Source organism: Mytilus trossulus, chromosome 4 (assembly GCF_036588685.1).
Source record: "Mytilus trossulus isolate FHL-02 chromosome 4, PNRI_Mtr1.1.1.hap1, whole genome shotgun sequence".
Lineage (NCBI taxonomy): Eukaryota > Metazoa > Mollusca > Bivalvia > Mytilida > Mytilidae > Mytilus > Mytilus trossulus.
The window spans coordinates 71,704,620-71,711,758 of NC_086376.1; the positions used below are offsets into that span (position 1 = coordinate 71,704,620).

General features: G+C 32.7%; 1 pseudogene; it reads left to right on the forward strand.

Moving 5' to 3' along the window:
• Nucleotides 1-3,774: 3,774 nt before the first annotated feature.
• Nucleotides 3,775-5,784, forward strand: LOC134716789 (complement C1q-like protein 3; annotated as a pseudogene).
• Nucleotides 5,785-7,139: the final 1,355 nt, after the last annotated feature.

A 7,139-nucleotide genomic window follows, 5' to 3' on the forward strand; every position in this document is an offset into this window, starting at 1 on the left:
ATAGAACTTCAGCCTGGAGTTTCGTCTTTCAAGACTCATTAGCTGTGCACGAGTAAAAAAAGTTGAAAGGCCAATCAAAAAATTGAAGAGCGTTACCACAACTGCAAATATCGGAAGGAGATGAATTGATTTCGCATATATTTAATGAATATCGGAAATTGTTGTTCGTTGACCTGTATTTAATAAGAATCTTCATACTTGATAATTGAATAAAAAGTCCTTTATTACTGTCGGAGCTGTATATAAAAAAATCAAAAAAAGATAATAAATTGCTATATTAAACAATGCAATAACGAAAGCGACAACTAATATTAACGATTTCTAATCAATTACCTCCCTTTATTGATCTGCATCATGTGTTTTATTAAACATGACCCCGAAAATAGAGAAAATGAATGAAAACAGCCCCATGTGAAATGTTAAACTGAGTTCATTTATTATATCACGATATTTCTCAGACATTTTGTTTGCAGTTGGTCAAAAGCTATGAAGTAAAAAGTGTCGTTTAGTTCAACTGTAATGTGCTCTAATAAAAATAATTGAATGAGCTGATGCCATTGAATGGAAATCAAATTATTGTTGAAGGGGGCCATGGACGTTTTGTCACATACTTTCTAGGGCATATGGATTTCCCTAAGCCAAGGTTGTTAAATCTTTACCTTAAAATGTTGTTCTGTTTAACCTCAGTTTTAGTTTGGAACCCGGGTTTGTTTTCTCTCAATCGATTTATGACTTTCGAACAGCGGTATACAACTGTTTCCTTTATATATCACGAAGTTAAATGACTTTAATATACTTATATATAGTTTTTTCCTTGGTGTTTTTTTTTTAACTTACCTTAACCAATTAGATAATTGAAACTGATATCGTGCATTGATTCATATGTTAATATTAGAAAATGTGTTTGCGTGCCAAAGAGATAGCACTGCATCAAAGTCACAATTTGTAAGAAGTAAACCACACCAACAAACGACAACTACTGAACATCAGATTCATATGTGCTTGATTTGTTCTATTGATAATAACATGTTATCTGACGATACTGTTTGTAAATCAAAACATGAACTGAATTAACTGGCTTTATGATAACATTTTGAATAATTATTTCGACTTCAGATGTATCAACAAGGTATGTTGTATAGCAGTGATGTGAAGGGTCATTGATTATTTGTTATGTTTTTATATGCAAAATTTGAATCAGGTTTGTCACGAAAAAAAATTTACTACGAAAGCAACACACGAATAAATTTTACTACGAAAGCTACACACGAAGAAAATTTTACTACGAAAGCAACACACGAAGAAAAAACTGACAGAAGCATTGGGCGTGCACTTTGATCGAGGAGATATAGGAAACTTAGATCGATGAAACCATTTAATTATAAACAAAAACTTTTTATTTTGTGTTGATACAGTAAGTACTCAATGCATGTAGAAACATTCTGAAATGTACGAGTCGTCTGAAGCTTCAGGGTTAAAATCCCCAAAACAGTTATAACAGACATTGGTAAGGTAACTGTCTTTATCGACAGTTGGCAACATTTTCAATCCAGATAATGAGTTAGAACTAACCAAATTAAGAATACACCAGTGACGGTTACTTTTCATTTTTGAATTCCTGTTTCCAATTTTTATTTTCGATAAATGTTTTTTAACCTACATCTAACCATGGTAAACATTAGATATATTGAAAAAAGAATTAATAAGTAGCGCAATTTGTTATACCAAAAATGTGTGTATTCTTTAATGCGTTGCATATAGCTCAATTGAGGAATGGCACGAGTCAAAGGTATTTTAGTCATATATATTTTTTAATTTAATCAGCGACATCAAAAATAAACCATTAATCAAAAGGACATTAAATGTTTGTTGTTCATCATGATATTTCAAACAAAATTATTTTTTATGCATATATATTTATTTTTCGAAACATTTTCGTTTTTTAAAAGTTGAGAAAAAAAACGGGAAAACGTTGACACATCTATATGCATCATGCAATTTCCATAATTTGGGACGCAGTTATATCATATTTACCGTCTGGCGTACTAAATTATAATCCTGGTACCTTTGATAACTTTTTACCAACAGATGTTACAATTCTATCCATCATGGTATTTTTTGCGGCTGGAACAAATATATATATATATTCTGTTTAGTATTAAATTTATATTAAGATCTATTCTGTTACATCTTGTGATCAATTTTATTTGGCAATCGCCAATGGCAGTCAGCAGGGTTAACGAACATCAGTTGTTCGACCTGTTAGTCAAATGCGTTTTGTTTAAAATACTTTTTCACTTTTTTGGTCTTTTGGAAAATGTTGTTTGTGCTGTTTTTAGACCCTTCTACAACGAAATTTGTTTTACATGCACACGTATAAAAATTGCGGTTTTTATCAAACGCAAATCATAGGTTTGAACGTAGTTTTCAATTTAGACTCGTATATATATATATATATATATATACAACTCGTCTAAACATCAACCCAACAATGTTAGATCTGTAAATTTGCTTTCGCAAATTTTTGGTTCTTCCCTCGCCGGGATTCGAACCCATGCTACTGTGATATCGTGACACCAAATCGCCTGCACTGCAGCCGTCCCGCTAGACCACACGACCACCTGGGCATATATATATATATATATAACAATAACATCTTCATGCCTTATATATCATGTACTGTAGTACGCCGCTAGATTAAAACTGACGTGGAAAGGTAACATATGGCCACCGAAAGCTCTTTTTTTGAGAGCCCAGGTGGTCGTGTGGTCTAGCGGGACGGCTGCAGTGCAGGCGATTTGGTGTCACGATATCACAGTAGCATGGGTTCGAATCCCGGCGAGGGAAGAACCAAAAATTTGCGAAAGCAAATTTACAGATCTAACATTGTTGGGTTGATGTTTAGACGATTTGTATATATATATACAACGAGTTGTATATATATATATGTATATATAACTCGTCTAAACATCAACCCAACAATGTTATATCTGTAAATTTGCTTTCGCAAATTTTTGGTTCTTCCCTCGCCGGGATTCGAACCCATGCTACTGTGATATCGTGACACCAAATCGCCTGCACTGCAGCCGTCCCGCTAGACCACACGACCACCTGGGCTCTCATTAAAAGAGCTTTCGGTGGCCATATGTTACCTTTCCACGTCAGTTTTAATCTAGCGGCGTACTACAGTACATGATATATAAGGCATGAAGATGTTATTGTTACAGATCAGCTAAATTATCTATAGTAAAGGATCCTTCAAATGAATGTAAGATACAGTCACAGAAAATAATTATATTCATAAGTACGTCTGAGTCAGTGACAACCCTACAACAGATGTATCCATCGGATCGCCATCAATGATGGTGATACATGGCTGTGTACATAATGTATATACAACTCGTCTAAACATCAACCCAACAATGTTAGATCTGTAAATTTGCTTTCACAAATTTTTGGTTCTTCCCTCGCCGGGATTCGAACCCATGCTACTGTGATATCGTGACACCAAATCGCCTGCACTGCAGCCGTCCCGCTAGACCACACGACCACCTGGGCTCTCATTAAAAGAGCTTTCGGTGGCCATATGTTACCTTTCCACGTCAGTTTTAATCTAGCGGCGTACTACAGTACATGATATATAAGGCATGAAGATGTTATTGTTACAGATCAGCTAAATTATCTATAGTAAAGGATCCTTCAAATGAATGTAAGATACAGTCACAGAAATATATATTTCTATGTTATCGAAGCCGACACAATACAACTGCAGACATGATTCTTATTGTTCTTTTAGCAAGTTTGATTCCTTTTGGAAGTCTGATTCAGTGCCATAGTAAGTCAAACATATATAATTTACATATGTATTATAATAGAGTAAAGTATAAGAAAATTCATTATTAAGTTCCAATGAAATTTCAAAAAGTCTAGATATACTCACAACAATATCTTGACTCGCTATAAACACTTCATAGGGTTAGTAAAGATTCAATCCAAATTGATAGGAATAACATAATTTTGCTTATGTTGTAATAGTATTTGTTATTGCTTCGGACGCATGAAGTTTTATGTTTTTATTTGGTTTGCATTTGTATGCATACATGATTGTTCGTGGTATCATTTTTTTAAAAAGTGAAGTTAAATATTTTTAACTTAGAATTTATTCAGAATATATATTTTAAAAAATACTGATTTTATGATTTCATTTATAAGCGTAAATGTTATTTCCAATTCTCCAGTCAACAAAACTTGTTTCTTAGTTACTTTTTATTAAACCAATTGTTTGTTATCAATGATACCGCCTTTGTACTCCTCTATGACAGTTTGTTTTCTCAGATCCTATTTTAAAATTACTGTCACATGCTGAATTTTGTAAGAGAGGCAAAATATCTCTAAAGTGTATTTCGACTCTCGTACAACATTTAGCATGCACAGAGAAGTTTTTTTATTAATTCAAAACGTTTCAACAAACGATTCAAGCATATAATCTTAAAACTCTATATTCATTTTTAAAATTTTGATCCAGTTTATAGGGCAAAATCCGTATTAAGATGGTCTTTTTTTCCTGTCTTTTACTCACATCTTTCTTATTTACAAATTTTTGTTTGTTGTATATAAGTGCCTCTTTGTAAATAAAAAATAACAATACTTTTGATTACGAAATCGTTAGATAAGATTTGTGATTTTTTTTATTTATAACACAGAAAATGAGATAGTTGAAGATCTACTTTACATTATCTTTAAACTGAAGAACAGTAAAGAATATGGGGGAGGTAAGTTTTTATGCTTTGTTAGTGCGTGTTTGAAGCGAAGGATTCGGTGTACTGTTATTTTAGTTATTGTTGATTGCCTTTTCATTAACCTATACACCAAATTCTGCAAGCAATAACCAAAAACAAGTACACGGGACTCCTGGCGTAGTACAGGCACTTCAGAATGTGGTGAGTTAAATTATTAATTCGTATTAAACATATTCCCCACCTTTAAAGATAAACTAAACATAACACAAATGTGTTGTAACACATTGCATAGGTAAATCAACTTTCATCTATCTAAACCAAAAAAAGTAAATAAAAATAAAACCTCTTTCCATAAACATATCAATGGGGGTAAACTATAATAGCGAATACTATTTCAAGATTTATTGATTTCCTTTGATCTAGTAAGTATACGTAAACCATTTAAGATATAAATGAGATACAAATTTCCCAGATGGTTGTTCTAATCTTTTATAGAATCCATGAAATACAGTACTCATTGAAACACACAACTTTCTCTCAATCCTAGAAAATTGGTTGCCACAAAAATATGTGAATCCCAGAAATTAACATTGAATTAACCCGAGTACCGTTGGTACTTTTCTCAGAACAGCTTTATGGACTATGATAATCACATTTTTTTTTTATTTAATATTCACAGGTCAAACGTCTATCCCAGCTTTTACTGCTACTTTGTCGAAGGATTTAACTCCACAAGTCAATGAGATCATAATATTTGTCCGTAAAGACAAAGGTTGGTGGACATTATTCTCCTAGTACTGGAGTATTTACATCACCTAGAAATGGCCTATACTAATATATGATATCTGCAACTATGAGGTCAACTGCTACAAAGCATTTACATTGTGAGCTATGGGTAAATGAAGGTATGAAAGTGAAGACTTTTGGCACTAATTACTCGACTGGAACAATAAACGCCGTCTTAAAATTAAAGAAGGACCACCGTAGTGGAGAAGGTATACTTGGACGTGAATGGTCAATGTTTTCTGGTTATTTCATTACATAAAAAGTATAAATTTAGCATCAATGAATACTTTTAAGAATTCTTTATATGACTTTGTTTGTTTGCTTTCTTTTGTAGTAGTTTTCAGTCGCTGTAGTATTTAGTTTACCGCCCATAACCTACCTTGTTAATTCGTTGATACGTACGGTCTTAATTATATAAGTTCAAGAAGTCATTGACTATGGCTGAGAGAGACGTATGCACTGTCCAATAATATAAAGTGCAATCAAAAGCACTAACGGCAGGCGAACCGTACTCTTCTCAAGTGCAGGAGGTCGTGGGTTCTAATACAGACCAGGTCAACCAAAGAACCTTAAACTCAGTGTTTCCTACTTCACTGATTAGGACGTGGCATCAATGTGTCAGAGCATATATATGTCATGTTAAATGATATAATAGTGTTACTAAACAGTAGGGATTTTTTTCTCCTACATTTGTCCCTAACTAGAGGGTTGTCAAAACGCCGCAATATAATTAATACGTTCCCACGCCTATATGATACACAATTGTCTAAATTATTACATAACTAAATGAAATCAAAATATCATTCAGGACAAAAAGAAAAATAGTATTTCAGTACCAATAACTCTGCCCCAGATGACTATGTCGACAAGATATATCCTTTCTCGATACTTGATGCCAAAATATTTGTAAATACAAAACTTTTCAAAATAAGAACAGCGTGTAAAAGTGAATGAAAAAAAATTAGCCAAAATTGGACAAAGAATCAGAGCTTTGCATGAGAGAGATATGTTCCCTTATTTAAACAAATTTCCAACATTTTTGTAACAGCAAATTTTAGTTTTTGTACGCAATATGCGTATTTTCATTCCAGTACTAAAGGTCTTAGTATTAGGCTGGTGATACTCTCGGGGACTATTCCATCAGCAGAGGGAGGTGTCGATCCAGTACTAGTGATGGTAATCACATTAGTGCCAAATTTTCTGCACCAATTGCGCATTTCTACGAAAATATATATTCAGTAATGCTCAAGGCCAATATATATTTGAAAGTAGAATTATAAAGAGCAAAATTATTAAAGAATCTCATTTATTTCCTGAAAGTAAATTGTCACGTCTTGAATCACTTTGTATTAAAGTATTTTGTAAAGACACATATTTTAATTATCAATGTTTTTGCGTGCCTAAAAAAAAGTATACAAAACGTAGTTAGAATTCGAAATGTATCAAACAAATGACATTCAAAAATATCTGACAAACTTTTATAGTTTTCGAAACTTTAAATAATATAAAGTGTCGACAAGTCAACCATTCAGTCTATTGCTAGTAAAAAAATATTATATATATATACATGTATATATAGAATTAATTAAAAGCTATGATTGCTTGTCCTGGTTT